Source organism: Aulonocara stuartgranti (assembly GCF_965226115.1).
Source record: "Aulonocara stuartgranti genome assembly, chromosome: 8".
NCBI lineage: Eukaryota > Metazoa > Chordata > Actinopteri > Cichliformes > Cichlidae > Aulonocara > Aulonocara stuartgranti.
This window is the reverse complement of record NC_138959.1, coordinates 24,366,029-24,386,911: the sequence shown is the minus strand read 5'-3', so window position 1 is coordinate 24,386,911 and position 20,883 is coordinate 24,366,029. Positions and strand designations below refer to the sequence as shown.

The 20,883-nt window shown below is 40.9% G+C and overlaps 1 long non-coding RNA gene across 1 annotated transcript in view; it reads right to left on the bottom strand.

Moving 5' to 3' along the window:
- Positions 1-19,226, bottom strand: part of LOC309712689 — a 354,596-nt gene extending 335,370 nt beyond the window's left edge. The window contains exon 1 of the long non-coding RNA XR_014278353.1: positions 19,102-19,226. This is a non-coding gene — a long non-coding RNA (uncharacterized lncRNA). The remainder of the gene's footprint in view (positions 1-19,101) is intronic.
- Positions 19,227-20,883: the final 1,657 nt, after the last annotated feature.

Genomic DNA, 20,883 nt, shown 5'->3' with positions numbered 1-20,883 from the left:
AAACAAATCATGATCTCCTGAGTGTTGTAATTTTCACATTAACCAACCCCATCTGCATACTGGACTTTGTAGTTCTGGTACTAGAATCACTTTGGTTTAGATTATTCTGAAATAGTCTGAGTTTAGATTAGTTTAAATTTACTTTTCAGGAACATTGTTTTTGAATTTTTTGCTTCTTTATTTGTACAATCAAACAAAAAATACTCATCTCCTCAGAGAAAGGATGCATTGCACCAGATTTAGCTGATAGCCAGTTTCCGTCTGCTAGTCCTTCGAATAACAAAGCGCAAGCAAAATAAGCAATAATCAAAATTATAATAATACAAATGCAGTTAGCTATTGGAATAAGATAAAAACACCAGTAAAAAATTATTGCAGAACACTTAGACAAGGTCCAAATCCCATTTATCCAAACTTTTAAGTTAGAAACTGTTGGATGGTTAATGTTGGCAAATCTCAGATTTCAATATCCACCTTATAACACCTAATGAAAAAGAGTGGAAATATATGGTTTTCAACTATATTCACAATCCATCCATCCATCCATCTTCATCCGCTTTATCCGGGGCCGGGTCGCGGGGGCAGCAGCCTAAGCAAAGAGGCCCAGACCTCCCTCTCCCCAGCCACCTCCTCCAGCTTATCCGGGGGAATACCAAGGCGTTCCCAGGCCAGCCGAGAGATATAATCTCTCCAGCGTGTCCTGGGTCTGCCCCGGGGCCTCCTCCCGGTGGGACAAGCCTGGAACACCTCACCCAGGAGGCGCCCAGGGGGCATCGTTGTCAGATGCCCGAACCACCTCAGCTGGCTCCTTTCGATGTGGAGCAGCAGCTGCTCTACTCTGAGCCCCTCCCGGATGGCCGAACTTCTCACCCTATCTCTAAGGGAGAGGCCAGCCACCCTTCGGAGGAAGCTCATTTCTGCCGCTTGTATCCGCGATCTCGTTCTTTCGGTCACTACCCACAGCTCGTGGCCATAGGTGAGGGTAGGGACGTAGATCGACCGGTAAATTGAGAGCTTCGCTTTTACACTCAGCTCCCTCTTCACCACGACGGACCGGTGCAGCGTCCGCATTACTGCAGCTGCAGCCCCAATCCGTCTGTCGATCTCCGGCTCCCATCACTCGCGAACAAGACCCCGAGATACTTGAACTCCTCCACTTGGGGCAGGAACTCATCCCCGACCCGGAGTGGGCACTCCACCCTTTTCCGGCTGAGAACCATGGCCTCAGATTTGGAGGTGCTGATCCTCATTCCCGCTGCTTCACACTCGGCTGCGAACCGTTCCAGTGCGAGCTGGAGGCCTTCACCCGATGAAGCCAACAGAACCACATCATCTGCAAAAATCAGAGATGAGATTCTGAGGCCACCAAAGCGAAAGCCCTCCACCACTTGGCTGCGCCTAGAAATTCTGTCCATAAAAATTATGAACAGAACCGGAGATCAAGGGCAGCCCTGGCGGAGCCCATCACCCACCGGGAACGAGTCCGACTTATTGCCGGCAATGCGAACCAAGCTCTTGCAACGGTTGTATAGGGATCGAATGGCCCGTAGCAATGGGCCAGATACCCCATACTCCCGCAACACCTCCCACAGGACACCCCGAGGGACACGGTCGAATGCCTTCTCCAAGTCCACAAAACACATGTAGACTGGTTGGGCAAACTCCCATGCACCCTCAAGTATCCTGGAGAGGATAAAGAGCTGGTCCAGTGTTCCGCGACCAGGACGAAAACCGCATTGTTCCTCCTGTATCCGAGGTTCGACTAACGGACGAACTCTCCTTTCCAGCACCCTGGCATAGACTTTCCCAGGGAGGCTGAGGAGTCACAATATGATGTAAAATGAGAATGTCCAGTTGTTATCAGCCATTTCCACTTGTGTCTGTTCATAACCCACAATGTATCTTTTAGAGGTAGAAATCACCAGACACCCCACAATACGATATTATTGCAATTTTTTACTGATTGTATCCTCAAAATTAAACTTTGTCAGTACCTGTTTTATGCCATAAGATTTTGTTTTTGTGTAAAATGAGATTTTGCAAGCACACCAACACTGTCATTAAAACCTGCCATAAATGTCAGCATAAGATGAAGTCAGTCTGATGCCAGTCTGCAACTGAATGGGGTCAAGTTGGCAATTACATGCAATCTGTTTCTGATAGTACAGCAATTAACTGATAATGAAAATCACATGTCCTTTGCTGTCTAAAAATTCTAAAAATTGTAATTTAACAGAAATTCAAATGTGGCTTTTAAATTTGCACTCAGCAACCTTCCTGTGCTATAAGTATATAACCATTACTACCAACTGGCAGCCAGTTGAGTCGAGTCCCTGTTAAGTTGTGCTCATTGACAAAGACCATTTAGACTGATGGCAACATGCTGGTGATCTGTCTGCGTTTATGAATCAGACAACATTTTTGCAAATCTTCAGCAACCTCTCTGAGAGTGACTGCAGTCGGTCTTAAGTCAGACTGTGACTCAAGCTCAAGCTCCTGACAACTATTTAGTCACCAGGAGTTACAATCATTCAACAGTGTGTGTGTGTGTGTGTGTGTGTGTGTGTGTGTGTGTGTGTGTGTGTGTGTGTGTGTGTGTGTGTGTGTGAAGGGTTGATGTCTGATTTTCACTTGACTACTGACCCATTACCTTCCTCTGAATTAGGAGGTAGCTTTGAAAAGCTGACTGTGTCCAGTGTTGGATCATTTGTCAGTTGAGCCGATTTAATTAAAGTTTGCTCAAATAATGTTATCTGTATCAATAATGTAATCCATGTAAAATATCACAATACAATGCTGTATTGATCCCCCCCCCACACACACACACACACACCACACACACACACACATACACACACACACACACACACACACACACACACACACACACACACACACACACACAGAGCGCGTGGTCACTTTCGCTTTCACCTGCTCCTCAGGTTTAGGTGCTATAAAAAGTCTGTTTGGTTGCAGCCATTTAATAAAGGCACTTGTTTATGTTTAAGCAATAACTACATGTTAACATTAGGAAATGATGGTGGCTTAGGTTAAATTATTCCCCTTCATAGCTGCAAGCTTTGTCCAACTCGTGCTGCCAAAGGTAACTTTGTACGTAACTAAAACGTGCTAGCAGCTCTGACAATAGCCTGAGATGTCAGTGATGGAGAGGATGGAGATACCAAATTCTTTTGTCATTACTTCAGTGCAGGATTTTTCTGGCCCTTCTGTTGTGACAGTGACTCTGACCTTCTGAAAAAAAAATTCATAATGTTGCTGATGTGATAAGTGTCTCACAGTATTGAACGCACTTTCTCCTTCTAGGAAACTACCAGGGTCATTGAAACAATTTACATTCGATATATCAATACTGGAAATACACACTTCCTTAATCGTTACCAGCATGTGACAGTAATGTGGGTGATTAAGCTATCATTCATTACAGCAAATGGAGCACTGCTAGCTCTCTGTGTGTGTGCACATGTATGTGCACGTGCTTGTGCGTGACTGTTATGGAGACAACCAGCTTTCCACCCAGACAGTCCCATTAAGATAAGGTTCCTGTCCACTCAGCCGGAAGAACATCAACAAACAGCAAGGTAAACCTTTTGCTGTGACACACACACACACACACACACACACACACACACACACACACACACACACAGACTCTGCTTTGGTTTGTTTACTTTTTTTACTATATAAAAAGGATTTGTTTTATCTTTTTATTTCAAAGATGTTACACATTCCGCAGGATAAGCTATGACCTCTGGAGCTATTTCGAAAACACTTTACAGGCTTCAGAATTAAAGATGTGCCATATATCATTAGCAGAATTGACTTTTTATGATGATTTATGAATAAATCATGTCAATCCCAAAATTATTATTATTATTGTTATTATTATTATTTTCTCTGTCCTGTCCAGCAGTGTAGCCATCAGAATTGTTGTCTGAAGGCCAAATAAACCCAAACACATTTACTGTTACAAGAAAAGCATTACAGCATTCACTATAATTCAATAGTTGTGTTTTATTAGAGCTTTATTTTTTATTTTAGATTATAGTTTACTTTTCTGTCGAGTACTCAGGATGGGCCACGTGTATCTACTGTACTGTGTGTTTTCAGCCACAGAATCCCCCCTCGCTGACATAATGAATGCAATGAAGCAATAAGAGAGGGATGCTTGCAATGACTCACAAGCATAATGATATGAATAGGTATGGCGGTTGTATTATCCTGTATTTATGTAGTGAATTATTTGTTATTTGCTAATACATTCACAACCCAGATAGGGACAAAGGCACACATGGATAGCAAATGGAACGGCAGGAGAGACGAGAGACACGTGGCAAACGAAAAATACGAGATAAACAAAACAGTCCTCGCAACCTCGCTCTCGAGCCATGTGACATTGAATTACACAAACCATTCAAGAGGAAAAACTTCAAAAGAAAAGAATTAAAAGAACATATTTTGTATAATAGGAATTCCATAAAAGATGATGGTAACAGTGGACAATATTTAGCAGTATGCACACTCACAGTCATCTCAAGGCTTCATACTTTATAATAAACTGAAAGTATCAGAAATGTAATCGGGTCTATATCAGGTAATCCAACTACAGAAGGAAAAAACTGTTTGTTTGATGGATTTTTTCTTTTCAAGAACTGTTGTAATGCATGCAGTGACATAACTGTATCTGTAATATAATTACTGAATTTAATGCAGTAATGCAGTAAAATGCTACTTTGGAACACGTTACACCCAACAGTGCCAAAAACACACTGTGTCATTTATTTATTTAACAAAACCTAAGTTGTGGGTGAAAAACTCAGGATTCAACGGCTTATTAAAGGAAGCAACTTTAGCAGCAACAACTTAAAGTCATACAGAAAATGTTTACTTCATTCATTTTTACATTGGTCTGGAGGAACTTGTGGTTACATAACAAGCCCAAATCCCAACCCCTCCACCACCACCCCATGCTTATAGAAGCATGGGTATAGAGTGTTTGTGCTAATATCCTGATAACCCTTCCAAACAAACCATGTTTGTTCAGTTTTTTTTTCATACTTTAACATTTAATATGCTTATTAAGGTCTGTAGATTCTGAGATGTAGCTCTTGGGTTTTGTCCAATTTCTCTGTGCATTGCATTGTTTGACCCTGGGGGAAATTTGCTGGGACATCCACTCGGGAACAGACTGTGTTCCAATGTTCCAGAATGTTCCAGCCCAGCAAACTACCAAAGCATAGAGGCTTTTTCATAGAGATGCTCAGACTTGCTGATGATCAGTTAATCAAGTGCATTTGTGGGGGGGCAGGGATAGCTCAGTAGGTAAAGTGGTCGCCCCATGATCGGAAGGTCGGCGGTTCGAATCCACTTAACGGCTACCCTGAGGTACCCCTGAGCAAGGTACCGTCCCTACACACTGCTCCCCGGGCGCCTGCTTAGTGGGCTGCCCACTGCTTCACTGAGTGAATGGGTCAAATGCAGAGAAAAACAAGTAATTTCCCCATGGGGATCAATAAAGTATCCATTATTATTATTATTATTTGATTACCAGCACCTGCCTGCTACTTAGATGATGCTTCTTAATTCATATGGAAGCAGTAAGGCTGTTCTGCATTTTGTCTTAATTTTTGTTAAATAAATAATGACATGGCACGCGTGTGTTGTTGTTTTCCTGAGGTTGTATTTACCTAATTTTAAGATCAGCTAAGGATCAGATTATTATTTGTTTGATTATGACTTAATTAGATGTACATAGAGCATATTTAAATCTTATTTTGCTGTGTTAGCATTTCCCAAGCCATTGACTCTTGCAGGAATGAAATGATCACTTAGGAATTGTGAGTTCATGAGTTTATGCTGTGCATCTTTACTATGTGGTTTCATTTCTATATTACTCTTATAAATGTTTTCTGATACTGGAGGAATGACCCTTTTGACTTTGGCTGCACTTCCCTCCTGTAGTTGAGACATATTTAGCTGGCCTGTTGTATCCAGATCAACTTGGTCCAGTCGGGTTTATTTTTATCAAGTCCAGAAGACCTGCTGCTCTAAAATGATGGCAGCATGACTGTGGGGCCGTGGAGTGTCTCTGTCACCATGGGGCCTCAATCATATTGATTCCAAAGAGAAAAGCACATTCTCTCAGTGCCATGCCACAGGGTCATGATTTCACCGACAGTATTTTAGCCCTGTGTTTGATAAGGACCTTAAAACTCTACGTGCATTTGTACACTGATTTGGTCCATTGATGGTTGTGAAGTCATGTAGTATGTGGATGATGAATGGGCAGGTATATGAGTAAATCATGGGGTTAATAAAGCTATTGAAATAAAAGTAACTCAGAAAATTCTCCATTCATACATCATTGTTGTCTTTTTCTGTTGCTTCACATTATACTCACAGTTACGTTAACAATACTTCTTCTCAATATCACTGGTGGAGACTGAAATAACTCAACAGATACAGGACAGGAGAGGCACGGAAATCTCCTCATTTAAAAACATTAAAAAACCATGAGATTGACATTTTGTGTTATTTGGTCATATGGCTGTGCCATGACATTTTACAGAGGATTATGTCTTTTGCCTTTGTTGATCTCAAGTATTACTCCAACATACTCCATTTAATTATCTTTGAAATGGTGTTCACACTATGTCAGGGATCTTTATGAGGTGGCATGAGCGTCCTCTACGACACAGTTGATAAAACATACTCTTTGATGTCAGCAGTGTTTTCTGTTTAATGTTAGTTAGCAATTATTTTCACATTACATTCATAACGAACAACAGGAATGCTATCGATAGAGGTACACTGCCCATTTTGTGTGATTTTGCCAGGATTAAAACAAACACTTCCAACATTTACACCGTCCAACCTGATATCACAGTTCAATTCGATTCAATTGTATTTATACATCGCCAAACCACAACAACAGTCGCCTCAAGGTGCTTTATATTGTCAGGCAGACCCTACAATAATAAATACAGAGGAAAACCCAACAATCATATGACCCCCTATGAGCAAGCACTTTGGCTACAGTGGGAAGGAAAAACTCCCTTTTAACAGGAAGAAACCTCCGGCAGAACCAGGCTCAGGGAGGGGCGGGGCCATCTGCTGTGGCCAGTTGGGGTGAGAGAAGAAAGACAGGATAAGAACAGCATGTCTTCCACAACAAAACGTGTAATAGAAACACGGTCCACCGTGTCCATTTCACGTTTTACCTATCTGAAATGTGAAATGCAGAATTTGCAGTAAGTTGTAGTATGCTGCAGTAACAACAGAGGGAGATATTTTATTTCAAGCCAACGTGAAAATAATCACGGGAAAGCGTTTAAACACACATTATTAACATATTTACATATATATACACACATTAGCCACCTAGGTTAGTTGATTCTGATGATAAAAGACCCTGGAATGTACTTTGTGACTTTAAATATATTACCTCCCCTGGGGGTAATACAATTTATGCATGCATGTCCATTTCACATTTTAGAGAGGCAAAGCGTGAAATGGACACAGTGGGCTGGCGTGTCTATTACACATTTTGCCTTGATCCTGGGTTGCACTTTGGTTAGTGACTGAATATTGTCACAGATTAGTAGGCAGAGGACTCACTCGCAGGACTCTGAAGTTTAGAGAGAGGGTGAGGGTTTATTTGAAATGTGACACCAAGTGAGAATATATACATATATACAGTGGAACAGATAACACGGGGCTCCAGGGAGTAGGGCGGGGTCCGAAGGGAAGGTCCAAGACGGGGGTACACACACGCTCTTCTTCCACTCGATCCGTAACTCAAAAATGTCCACACTAAGAAGCTCACGCTCACTCACACACATCCACAGAAATCCAGACGGCAGGGAAGACGGGCAGGGAGTCTAGAAGGCCTGTACACAGAGGAAAAAACAAAGTCAGGAGGAAACTCTAGGGGATCAAAGGAACATTTTCATAGGTTACACTACACTGACACTTGGTAATGTGACGATCCAGCGAGGAAGCAGCCTCTCTTGCCATCTTAAGTAGTCTGCCAGGATCAGTGTGAATGAGCCACAGGTGTGTGTTCAGGGTGGGTTCAGAGGCGGGGAACCAAGGTCCAGTTCCGCCCTGGTGGGAGAGGTTAAGACAAACAATACACACACCACGACCTCTCCAGATCTTGAGAACCATGACAGAATATAACATTAACCTCAATAATAGATTATCTTTTATAAAACATACTCTCTTCATCTAAATATATCATATGAGCTTGTTAATTAGAGCTTTATTTGAAGAGTTTTTACCCACAGTTACCAGCGTTAGTGTCTGTTCAATGTATGAATGAATTTTGTTACTTACACAACAACAACACAAAAAAGGACTAAATTCCTGATTTTAACTACTTTAACTGTTTTTAAACTCTCCATGCAAAATGTTATTCAGTGGAATATAGTCAAATTAATATTACTTGATTGGTTTACATTTAGTTTATACCAAGCACATTTTTCTTAATGGTTAATGATATGACTAAATTAACCTTATATTGTATAAATTATTGTTTCATGTTTATTGGGGAAGGAGAATTTTTTTTTTGAGTGCAGAAACCAAAAATCTGTTTTCATTTTAACTCCTTAAACGTGCCAAATATTAGTAATTATTATTAGTACGGGGGCACAGGGACCTTAGCACCTCAAAGCACTACTAAATATAGCCTCAATGAGCTGATACTGTGGTTAAAGACTCTCACTGTCAGTTTCACAACTCAGCAGCTAATATTAAACCCAAATACTCAAGTGGTCCAGAAGCCTTCAAGTCATGCACAGATAAGTTAGTGGCATCAGTCACAATGCTTCTCAAGATAGTTTCAGACACTGCCTGGGGACTGTGTTGGAAAATGAGTCACAGACTGGAATGAGCTGTAGGTTCCAGACATGCACCACATGAAGACTCTCATCAGCCTGGATTATACAACCTCCCCCGGGGTCAGTAATAAACTCTGGGTGAAATCCTAAGGGAGCATTTGGGAACTTGTTTTCCATCAGTATAAACAGTATTCACAAGTTTTAAAAATCCTGAATTATTTAGTTGATAAAGAGTGTTTGGTAAATGGAAGGGTGCCAGAATATTCATGTTTTCAACAACTTTGATACCAAAAATAAACAGATTTCAAACACTGTCTTATTAGCGCTCCTGAGTTAAAGAGTACAATGGTTTGCTTGTTATTGTTGTCACTACTATTTTAAGTGCACTTTGGAATGTTAACTGGTGTTATGAGGTTTATTTAATCTTTTGATGTGTCACACGGATTGGGGGGGAAAGCCATGACTCACCTCCCCCAAGCACTACTAGTCATTCCAACCCAACAACATCTGGAATTATTACTGTAGCCTGGCTAGCTAGCATGTGGCTTTTTAGATCCCACTACTGCTGTACGCTTGGCTTGTTAACTAACATTCCACAGCCAAGAAATAAAACTTGGAGAAAGGCGGAGTTATAATTGTGCTATAAAAACAATATGTCACATTTCCTTAAGGAAAAACACTACTCATGTTGTGTGCTTGATTCTTCTTCTTTGTAATAATATTAAATGGTAACAAGTAACAAGTATCCTTATTCTGAGTCCCATCAGACAGATGTACCCAACAGTCTGCTTACTTTGGATTTGTTTTTGTAGACTTGATTCATGGTGTGTTTCCTCTCGCCAGGTCTGGGCATACTGTTCATGACAGGAAGGTGCAGATGACCAAAAATAATCAGTACAACTAAAAACACACTGAGCTGACAGTACTGAAGGCTAAAAAAAACAGTCCCCCAAAAATATCTGAAAAAAGCCAGGCATCATCAAAACATCCTTTATAGTAAAAAAAACAAAAACAACCCAGATCAGGCAATGACAATACATCCAGTCACTGGTAATTTTTTTATTATGTTAATTTAAATTTAGCTGAATTCTTTTTGGCATAAACGTAACAAGGTGGTGGAAACATTCCTCTGAGATTTTTCAGCACTGGCATCATAGATGTGCAGCAACAGCTGCACATCTATGATGCCAATTGCCCATTGAAGCAGCCCAAACAGATGCCTGTTAAGGCCAAGAGGCCAAACTGGGTGTGTGGACTCAAGTGCAGAAACAGACGGAGGCAAAACTGATGTGAAAATAGAGTTTTATTTACAATAGTGCAGAAAGGCAGCATCAAATTGGGAAACTAGACAATCCTGACAAAGTTTACTATGAACTATGAGCTAAACCTGAGACATGTAACCAAAACTATGAGCTGTGATTCAATTCAAAAGTCCATGAACAGGTCCAGGTGTGAAAGGAGGGGCAGTGGCCTGGGTGGAGAAATACAGAGTCACTATAATGAAGAAGAGACTGGGAGTCAGCGGGGTTCCAGTAAATTATGACAGGTTGATTAGACAGTGTTGCTGAATGGCTTATGCGTTGCAGGTAGAGAACAACGTGAGAGGGATACCGTCCAAGAAGTCCGGTAGCTTGATTGCAGACAGGTGTGCAGGCTGATTGGAGACTCCGCCCAAAGGTGGAGCCCAGCTCTGTGGAAAAACACCACTCTCACCCAGACCATGACATGCCCTATGATTAGGTGCAGTAGGGAAACAGACTTGTCAGGCAGTTTCTTGGATGGGGCTCACCAGTTCATTCAGGGACCTTAAACTTGGAGCACTATGCAAACAAAGCTATTTCGATTGAAAAATCTCATGACTTCTCTTATAAGGTTTAATTTGTCACCTCACCACATGTCCTCGCATATGTTGAAAACTAAAAAAAAACAAAAGAATAGGAAAAAAATAAGATGCTACAGCCGAACTAGGTTATAAGAGCAATGCTTTTGTGTACTGTAACATTATTAACAAGCGCAAGAATGCAAGAAATAAGTTAGCATTAAAATTCCCTTTAATAATCCAAGCTGTTGACCTTGAAGTACCCTAAATGCCTTTAATTTTACTGACTTTGTTCTATACTTTCAAACTGACTTTAATAAGCTCTTTTAACTCAGCATTGCATCAGATAGTTCCCTCAGTGCTTTCCTTTGAGGGCAGACTCCTATAAAAGCTTGAAGTTATGCTCCAGTGTCCATGATCCCTATAACACCAGTACTTAACAAGATTTCCCTCTGGTTAGGCAAGGCAAAGCAAGTTTATTTGTATAGCACAATTCAACAACAAAGTGATTCAAAGTGCTTCAAAGGGCTATCCCAAAGTCCTTTCCCCAGCTTTATTCTAGTCTTTAGTTTTTTGACATTTATTTTTTAAACCAACATCATCTTAATTTTTATTCAACTGAAGTTGAAACAAACATCAAGTAACGTGCAAAAGAGACTATTCACCCTCAGCCTTAGCTACTGAACTCGTTTGATGCAGTTTGCATTGTGAGTTTATAAAATCCTAAACATTATTCGCCTCATCGCAGCACCCGAGTATCTGCTGCATTCATGTTTTGTAAAATGTAAGAAATATGCTTTCAGTGTCCAAAATAGAATTTTTTTTAAATAAGACACATAACTCTTTGAAAAGCAGGTGACATTTTGACATGTCACAGTGGTGTGTGAAAATCTAATTAGTGGCACACTTGAGATTTTCTGCCCTGAGTCAAAATGAAGTGAGTTATTTTTACATTAAGCACATATTTTATAGATTACAACCAATGCATTGTCACAAGAAATTACTTAAACCAATATACACATATGGAAAGTATTTTTAGCCTAGAGACAAGACAAGTAAGTGTCTGTGGTTTGCACAAGCATACAATGAAAGCACTTTGTTCTGGTGACTGGGTTGGTCTGACAGAGGCTGTGAATCACCTCTGACAGATAACATGGCTGCAGGTGTCTGCTACTGATACAGTGTCAATGCTCTTCTCCAAACCTCCTGCCTGGATCCAGCCTCAGGTGTAAATATAGACGGTCGTCATGGCAACATCTGCACCAGGTGGCTGGCAATGTCCAGGTCTGTCAATCAATGGCAATCTGACAAATGGGGATGTGGCATTATGAAACTGCAAGTTTATGGTTGGATTTCTTAAGCATCAGAAAGCTTTTCTCATATACTTTGAACTTCACTGTCTCTCCTGATAATATCTGTCTTCTTCCCTAAATCCTTTTCCTCTGCAGCTTCTTTGAGGATCCATGAGCCATGAATGCAGTTACCACGTCAGTGTCTTGAATTGTTACAAACCCAACTGGTCATTCTATGTTAGCCGAGGCGTCGGGGATGATGTTCTAAAGGGTTGATGGATGGCTTCTTTTCCAGAAAAATGTAGTTTCTAGTATTCCTGTCCCAACGCTGTCATGGCAGTCACAAAAAGAACATAAAGAGTTATTTATTCCTGACATCTCGAGTGAGCTGCATTATGACAGCAGCATCGTGGTTCAAGGGTTTAAAGTGACTTTATTCGCTGGTAACCTGAGTCAGAGAGGGATTAACCTGTGAGAACACAGTAAACCCGCTAACCTAGAACATAACACTGTAGTAATTCAAGTAGCCATTAATCTGCTGACTATTAAGCACATGTTTCCAGCTGTCAGATACTGCATCATGGCAACGTCTCATTCTGAAAGATCAGTAAGTTCAAAGCACTCAATAAAGAAACTGTACCTTTTCTGTGGCTGTTGTCTCTTTACATAAGCTGCACTTTAAAACGTAATGAATATGAACCCAGCGGGTTCACGGTACCTGACAGTAGACCTGGTTTACTTTTGAAACTCTGTAGACCTCAGTGACCTGGAACAGTAACATTATGTACATTAATGGTTACGTGTTACTTAACCACTGAGCTGCTGGAAGCCTCCACTGCTGTTTATTATTTATGCACCTATTTTATCCTTTGTAAGTTGCAAAAATGTTCCCTCTCAGAAAATAAAGCTGCTACGCCGCATCATTCATGGACAGTCAGGGCCATACGTTTTGGAAATGGCACAAATTTCTGTGTTTCATAAACAATGCAGCTTCACTTTCTTATATATGTGTGCACAGCTGTAGCCAAAGCATTAGGCTGTGACTGTAGTCCAGGCTTTACATACCACACTGGCCTTCTGTTCATCACTATGTAACATATTAGCATGATAGCCACCTGGTGGCTCATTGGTTCACTGGGTGATGGTGTTAATGGGGGTCCTGTCACTGCTGGGATTCTGTCATGACGGGGCATCGGTGTCTAATCAGCAAATGCAATAATTAATTTCTCTGTCTCAGTAAATTACATTCAATTCTTCCAAATGAGCTCTCCTTAACATCCCCCCCCCAGAGTATCTGAGGAACTAATTCCTTAATTGATCATCGTTTGCTTTGCTCCTGTGCTCAGGATTCACATATACAGCATTTCAATGCACCTAAATTCCTGCTAAACCAGTTCTCATCTACGGTTTTCTGGTTTTTGTTGTAAGACAACAATGTCTGGCTTTAAACTCTGCAGATCTGAAAGGAACACTTCAGATCTCAATAGGAAAAAAATGATGCTGGATATCTATACTGTTATGGATGGGATAATGGGTTAGAAACTGCCTGTGTACTCTCACCATATGAGGCCAGGCATTATCATGCACCAGGAGGAACCCAGAACCCAAAGCACCAGTGTTGGGTCTGACAGTGGGTCCAAGAATTTTGTCCAGATACCTAATGGCAGTCACGGTGTGGTTGCCTAGTGGATATGCCTCCCTAAACTATCACTGACCAATCACCAAACCGGTCATGCTGAATAGTGTTACAGAGTTGGTCATATGTCCATATTGGCATGAATATGTTTTTTTTTCTGATGTGTTTTCAAAGTGTATATAAACAATAAATATTTTTGCCTTTGTCTTACTGTTGAAGCACATGCTTTTGGTTAGGTAATTCCTGAAGAAAAACTCCTGTAAAATTTGGATTATATAACCTATTAAATACTATAAATACTTAAATACTTGAAATGTGCAATTCACTTGTATTTTTATTTTTTATTCCTATTTATTCTATTTATCCCCTTCGTATATTTTATTTATATTGTCTCTGTATTTATATATATGTGTGTGTGTGTGTGTGTGTGTGTGTGTGTGTGTGTGTGTGTGTGTGTGTGTGTGTATATATATATATATAATATTCTGTAACTCTGTAACTTCTGTCGGTGCTGTGCTTTTTTTGGAAATCGAATTTCCCAGAGGAACCCACCCGAGGGATTAATAAAGTTCTATCTAATCTAATCTAATCTAATCTAATCTAATAAAGGACATTCATTAATTCTATCCTTTCTTTATTTGACTAGCAAGGCAAAGCAAGGCAAGGCAAGGCAAGTTTATTTGTATAGCACAATTCAACAACAAGGTGATTCAAAGTGCTTTACAGAGACATTAGAAACAAGAACAAATAAAAAGCATGATTTAAAATTGAATAAAACAAGCAAATAAACTAACTAACTAATTAACAAACAAACAAACAAACAACAGTATATAAAATCAAAACAGATAAAATCAGAACAGTAGATAAAATCAGTAGTTAAATGTAAGTTTTGAAATTTAAGCTTAAAGTGTGGATTTGGTGCTTTATTCAAATGCAGCTGAGAACAGGTGAGTCTTCAACCTGGATTTAAATAAACTGAGTGTTTCAGCTGATCTGAGGCTTTCTGGGAGTTTGTTCCAGATATAAGGAGCATAAAAGCTGAATGCAGCTTCTCCGTGTCTGGTTCTGACTCTGGGAACTGATAAAAGACCTGATAGCAGGTCATCTCTCCATCAGTCCAGCATCTGTTTTCTTAACCGTTTGTCCAATTTAAGGTCTTACGCAGCTCGAGCTTATCAAGAGCTTTTATGGCCTTAAAAGAATTTCTTAATAGATTTTAGTGACCAAGACAGAACCACCGTGATTTAAAGCCTGAAGGGCTCGTACATTTGCAAGGTTAAATACATTTTTCTGTGTTTGGCTTCCTGCAACAAAACTGGGCAGACTGAGTAGTACTGCAGTGCCTGTGCTCATAGAGTTTGTTTCACTTTTAATTGTCTGTAACCTTGCTCTTTATTTTAAAATGTGCATTTTGTCATCCAGATACTGTCATTGGTTTACAGATTGGGGTTTTTTCCCTTTAAAATTAATTAGGCTGAATTATCTAAAGCCAAGAGTCACTGACCTTTTCAGCCTCAGCTTAACCAGATATGTGATTCCCAGAGTAAGACTACTTAACTGTTCTTTCTCTGTTTAACCAGTGTAGCAGTTTCCTTCTGTCTGTAATACTGTAGTCTGTGACTCTGTTTTCACAAGCTGTTCAGCCCAGTTTGAACTACATCTGTTAGACGCTTCCACTAGTAACAAGCAGTATTCTGAATTTCCTTAAACAAAGGCTCCACTATTTCCTGTAAAATACAGATTTTTCTCTTCAGAGGAAATCCTCCAAAAGATTTGTGCTCAGACTGAACATACTTTAGCTCTGAGTTTAACGTAAAGCTTTTCCAAGGCTGAGATTTTAGGTGTGGTCTTAACAGCGTGGTTCTGCCAACTTTGTCAAAGATGTTTGAAAGCCAGAGATTAATATTAAGTAATGATTAAATGCAGATAGAAAAAATAACCTGAGTAAATACAAAGTCCCGTGTGAGTTTTACAACACATCTAACGAGACGCAGATTGACAAGAAAGTTTAATTTTTGTCTTTGGACAAGCCTTTGTGTTGCTTTTGGTCAACAGTGGTTTTCTCCTTGGATCTCTCCCATGGATGCCATTTTTTAATTCATTCAATTAAATTGTATTTGTACAGCATCCTCTTTGCTTAGGCTGCTGCCCCCGCGACCCGGCCCCGGACAAAGCGGATGAAGATGGATGGATGGATGTACAGCATCAAATCACAACAACAGTCGCCTCAAGGTGCTTTATATTGTAAGGTAGACCCTACAATAATACATACAGAGACAATCCCAACAATGATATGACTTCCTATGAGCAGCACTTTGGCGACAGTTGGAAGGAAATACTCCCTTTTAACAGGAAGAAACCTCTGGCAGAATCAGTCTCAGGGAGGGGCGGAGCCATCTGCTGCGACCAGTTGGGGAAAGAGAAGGAAGACATTTTTGCCTGGTATCTTTCTTACTGTTGAATTATGAACTCTGACCTTACTGAGACAAGTGAGGCCTGCAGTTTTTTAAATGCTGTTCTGCATTCTTTTGTGAAGTGATTTCTTTCAAATTTGCTCTGTTCAATTATTTATTTATTAGTGTACTGCACAGTAAGCAAGCATTTGGCATCCTGGTCAACAACAAAAAGGACAGGTTTAGCCCCCCCCCCCCCCCCCCAAAAAAAAAAAACCATAACAATCGTCAAATGTCAAAATAAAAATGACAGAAGAGTGCACATGCTAAAAACAGTCAGCTGCCAAGAGACTGAAATACACACAGATCCTCAGAAGTACTGCTGCATCCCACACACAACACGTGTACGGAAACATAAAAATACACACAGAAAATATGTTCATTCTTCTCTCCTAGGCAAACATCAAAGTAAAAAGTACTTGCGCTGTAGTTAAACTCTGGGGTCCACAGTAATGGAGACCTACTGCTGACCAAATGCAGTACTTAAGGCATAAAAAATAATTATTCTTGTATAAAAGGTTTCAGTGGCATTTTGCAAAGCTTAATGGGTTGTTTTTAATCATGATGCCAACATCATCCCCCATGACAATGTCTGTCTGTTTGACTTTTCATTCTGTTCACGTTTGTGAATTCGCATATGTCTAGTCTCAAGAAATGTGAAAAAAGATACGAGTCACACAGGTCTACGGACCCGTCAGTGACTATATACAAACATTAGCATATTCTGGAACTTTTTAAACTGGAGTAGTAGCAGGAAGTTGCTATAACTAGAATGAAATGGATGCTGCACAAAAAATCCTACTTGTCTTTGCTTTGCAGCATGTGCAGCATGTGCAGCCTGTGCAGACAGCGTTGTTTCTCTTTTTAAATAGAACTGTCCGAACAATCTGCAGTATGAAAATGAAGAAATTAGAGCTTGTATTGCAGCACATCATTTAGTGAAATGGTAAGTTCAAGCATACTTTGCTAACACATTAATACTACAGTCACACCAAAGACTGCAGCATGACAAAAGTTCCTATCAATGAACTTGAGATCTTGTTGCTGTTAAAACAGTTGCTTCAGTGATGGAGATCAGCTCAACTTCAACAACTTATTTAGAGACAGGTTGCCTCCCACGAAGTCACCTGTGGATTCACCTTCAGTCAAAGTGCCTGTCCAGAGGCTGAGAGGATTGTATGCTCAATCTCAATTTCAAAAAGTTGGTTGGCACAAAAAAATTTTCATTTCACATTTGCCAAAAAAACATCTTGTGGTGCTCCTGTGCTGCTGACCACAGTGTCAGACGTGATGTCCTTCAGCCTGACGTACTGTGGCCTGTCGGTGAGGTAGTCGGAGATCCAAGCCACCAGGCAGGGGTCCACCTCCATCCTGTTCAGTTTTTCCTGAAGCATACATGGCCAGATGGTATTAAAGGCACTGGAAAAGTCAAGAAACAGGATCCTGACCGTGCCTTTTCCCCCATCCAGGTGTGAGTGGGCTCTGTGTAGGAGGTACAGGATGGCATCCTCCACTCCGACACCCACCTTGTATGCAAACTGTAGTGGGTCCTGGGCATGTTGTACCTGTGGTCGGAGGAGGTTGAGAAAGAGCCGCTCTAGAGTCTTCATAAGATGTGACGTCAGTGCCACCGGTCGGAAGTCATTCAGCTCATTGGGCCGGTTCCTTTTGGGGACCGGGACGATGCAGGATGTCGCAGACTGAGATTGAAGACTCGTTGTAGCGGCTCCCCAAGTTCAGCAGCACACGCCTTTAGCATCCTAGGACACACCTTGTCTGGGCCTGCTGCCTTTCTGGGGCGAAGCTTCCTCAGTTGTCTCCTGACCTGATCCACTGTGACACTGGGAGATGTTTGGGAGGAGGGGAGGGGGGGAGATGTCTTGCTGCTGAGAGAGGGATTGGAGGAAGGGGGTGTCATGGTGTCAGGAAGGGGGGGAAGCGAGGGAGGTAGGAGAGTGGGGAGAGGACTCTGTAGTGAAGGTGAGGGTGGGGGGGTTGTGGGCTGGTCAAACCTGTTGAAGAAGTTGTTGAGTTTGTTTGCCTTCTCCACAGTCCCCCCCACTGTGCTTTTCTTGGTGTTGTGGCCTGTGATGGTTTTCACATCATTCCAGACCTCCCTCATATTGTTCCTCTCCAACTTCTGCTCCACCTTCCTCCTGTAGGTGTCCTTTGCTTCCCTCAGGCAGCGTTTCACCTCCCGCTGTGCTGCTTTCATCTCCTCCTTCACTTTGCTCCTGAAAGCCTTCTTCTTCATGTTGAGGACAGCTTTGACTTCCTGTGTTACCCACAGTTTGTTATTAGGATAACACCGTACCGTCTTAGCAGGGGCGACTGTGTCCACACAAAAGTTGAGGTAGTCTGTAAGACAGTGTGTCGCCCCCTCTATGTCCTCACCATGTGGGCTCAGGAGGACAAATTTCACATTTGTCCTGTTTCTTGGAAAGATTCTTAGAACATCTTTTGCCTCTTTTCAAGTTTACTGGAATTCTTCCAGTTAGTGGTCTTTAACTGACATGCTTGACATGCTTCAGAGCTTCAAGAGGTTACATTCACACCACACAAGAGGACGTCATTGGCCAGATGTCACCATGTATTCCTCTATGTCACTCATTTGCTTTCAAGAGCCATTCACACTGTCCGGCACCTCAGATAGCGTCATAGCATGTTCTAGATGACAAAGAATCCATTCTTTCCCCATGGTAAATATGTTGCTTTCAAAGAAAGATAATCGTGATTGTTCTAATGTACACGTATTATTGAATATGTTGTGTACATCACCTCCCATCTCTAAGAGTTAAACATTGATGATGGGTGATTGGATGTAAACCACTTTTCTCTGAATAAACTTTGATCAGTTCCTGTTTTGTCAGACAATTTCATCAGGACAAACATATTTCTGAAAAGCACAAATTAAGCGTCAAGTTAGTGATCGCCTATTATATAATACCTACTCAACTATACGGAAGTTCTGTCATAATTATATGAGACCTTGGAGGGTCTTGCGAAATGTTTATGAAGGCTGTAAAAGTTGCATCACCATCACTTATGAGCAGAGATGGGCAGTAACGCGTTACTTGTAACGCGTTACTGTAATCTGATTGCTTTTTTCAAGTAACGAGTAACGTAAGGGATTACTATTGCAAAAACGGTAATTAGATTACCGTTACTTTCCCGTAGGAACGCTGCGTTACTGTGTTACTAAAACCGTGATTTTTTGCGAGAATGTCTCACGACAGTGACGTAAGCGAGTGCGCCGTTAATGACAACAGCTGTGTGCAGATCAACAATGAATCACATATCGATTGTGGGAGAGAGTATGAGCGTGTAGCGTTTAAAGCGTGGAAGTACTGACCTTACTTTGAGTTTGATTCCATAAAAAGTGACAAAAACATTAGTGTCCATCGTGCGTGGGAAGAAAACTTCTTTTTACAGCGAAAAAAACCCCTAAACTTCCAAGCAAGCACCGAGTGCGCAACGACGTAATGGGAAATTCACAGAGACACTAGCGGATTCTTCAACTGACCGCGGCACACCTGCACCAGGGTAAACCTCCGCCTACCGCAGTCCTGCTTTACAGGTGAAAATAGAGCAACAGGACCGCTGAGTCTTTGACTTTATTTATTTTCTGCTGTGTTTTACTTGCATATATTTGAAAGACTGAGTGTAAACACAAAAAATATTTTATTTTATGTGCTGGAATGTGCAGAAAATAGGTTTAAATGTTAAACTAATTTATTCAAGTCAGAGAATGTTGCATATAATTAAATTTTTGCTTGATGCATAAAGTTAAAAGATTAAAACTGATAAAACAAGTTAAAAAAAGAGACTTTTCCATTTGATTACATTTTGTATGATGGATTATGTAGAAAAAGTAGAATTGGGCTGAAAGATTTATCGCTTTATAACCTCTTCAGGTTGTAAATCGTGGTTTTAAAAAGTAACTAAGTAACTAAGTAGTTAATTACTTTTGAAAATAAATAATCAGTAAAGTAACGGGATTACTTTTTTGGGGAAGTAATCAGTAATTAGTTACTGATTACTTTTTTCAAGTAACTTGACCAACACTGCTTATGAGCCACTGAAACAATGATGTGAGCATAACCTGTATTTTTCATGGTCCTTTTTCTTCTCCTTTTCTTTTTGGTAATAGAAGGTGACCATGGCCTCCTTCGATTCTAAAGCTGTACTGCAAACTCGCATAACCATTATGCCACTGAGGATAAATGCAGAGTAAAATGCTAAGGTTTTCCTACAATGTTGTCCTTCTTTGTTCCTAATAGTCCACTAACTCATACTCTGTTCATAATCATGTTTAACTATCAGCAAACTGAAGACAACAGGTTAAAAATAAAGCTGATATTTTATTGCCTGGATTGATTCAGAAAAATCGGAAATCAAAAGTATTACCTTGAGCCACGGATCATGAGTTTAGCTGAGCCCATGTGTAACTGTTGTTCTACTTGGAAGAAGTTGTTATAAGGCAATTTGGCCCCTGTGCTGAGAATGGTGCAGACCACTATTTGCTCTGGGATTTTCTATCTTTGGTATATGCAAGCTTCACATCCATCTGTTCAGTGTTCTTAGATGTACAGAAACATACAAATGGGCACAACAAAGAAGCTTTTAAGGCGCTATATCTATATGTCATGGTCCGTGGTCCTGTGTCTGTGGAATGCGTGATGCTCGGGTAGCCACACCCCCGGGCTGGGCCATCACCAGCACACCTGCTCTCCATCATGGTGATTACACGGAGATCCACTTAATCCGGCGCTGACGGATGCTCCACGCCAGTCCGTTAGTCATCCCCACAGTGGTAACCAGACTT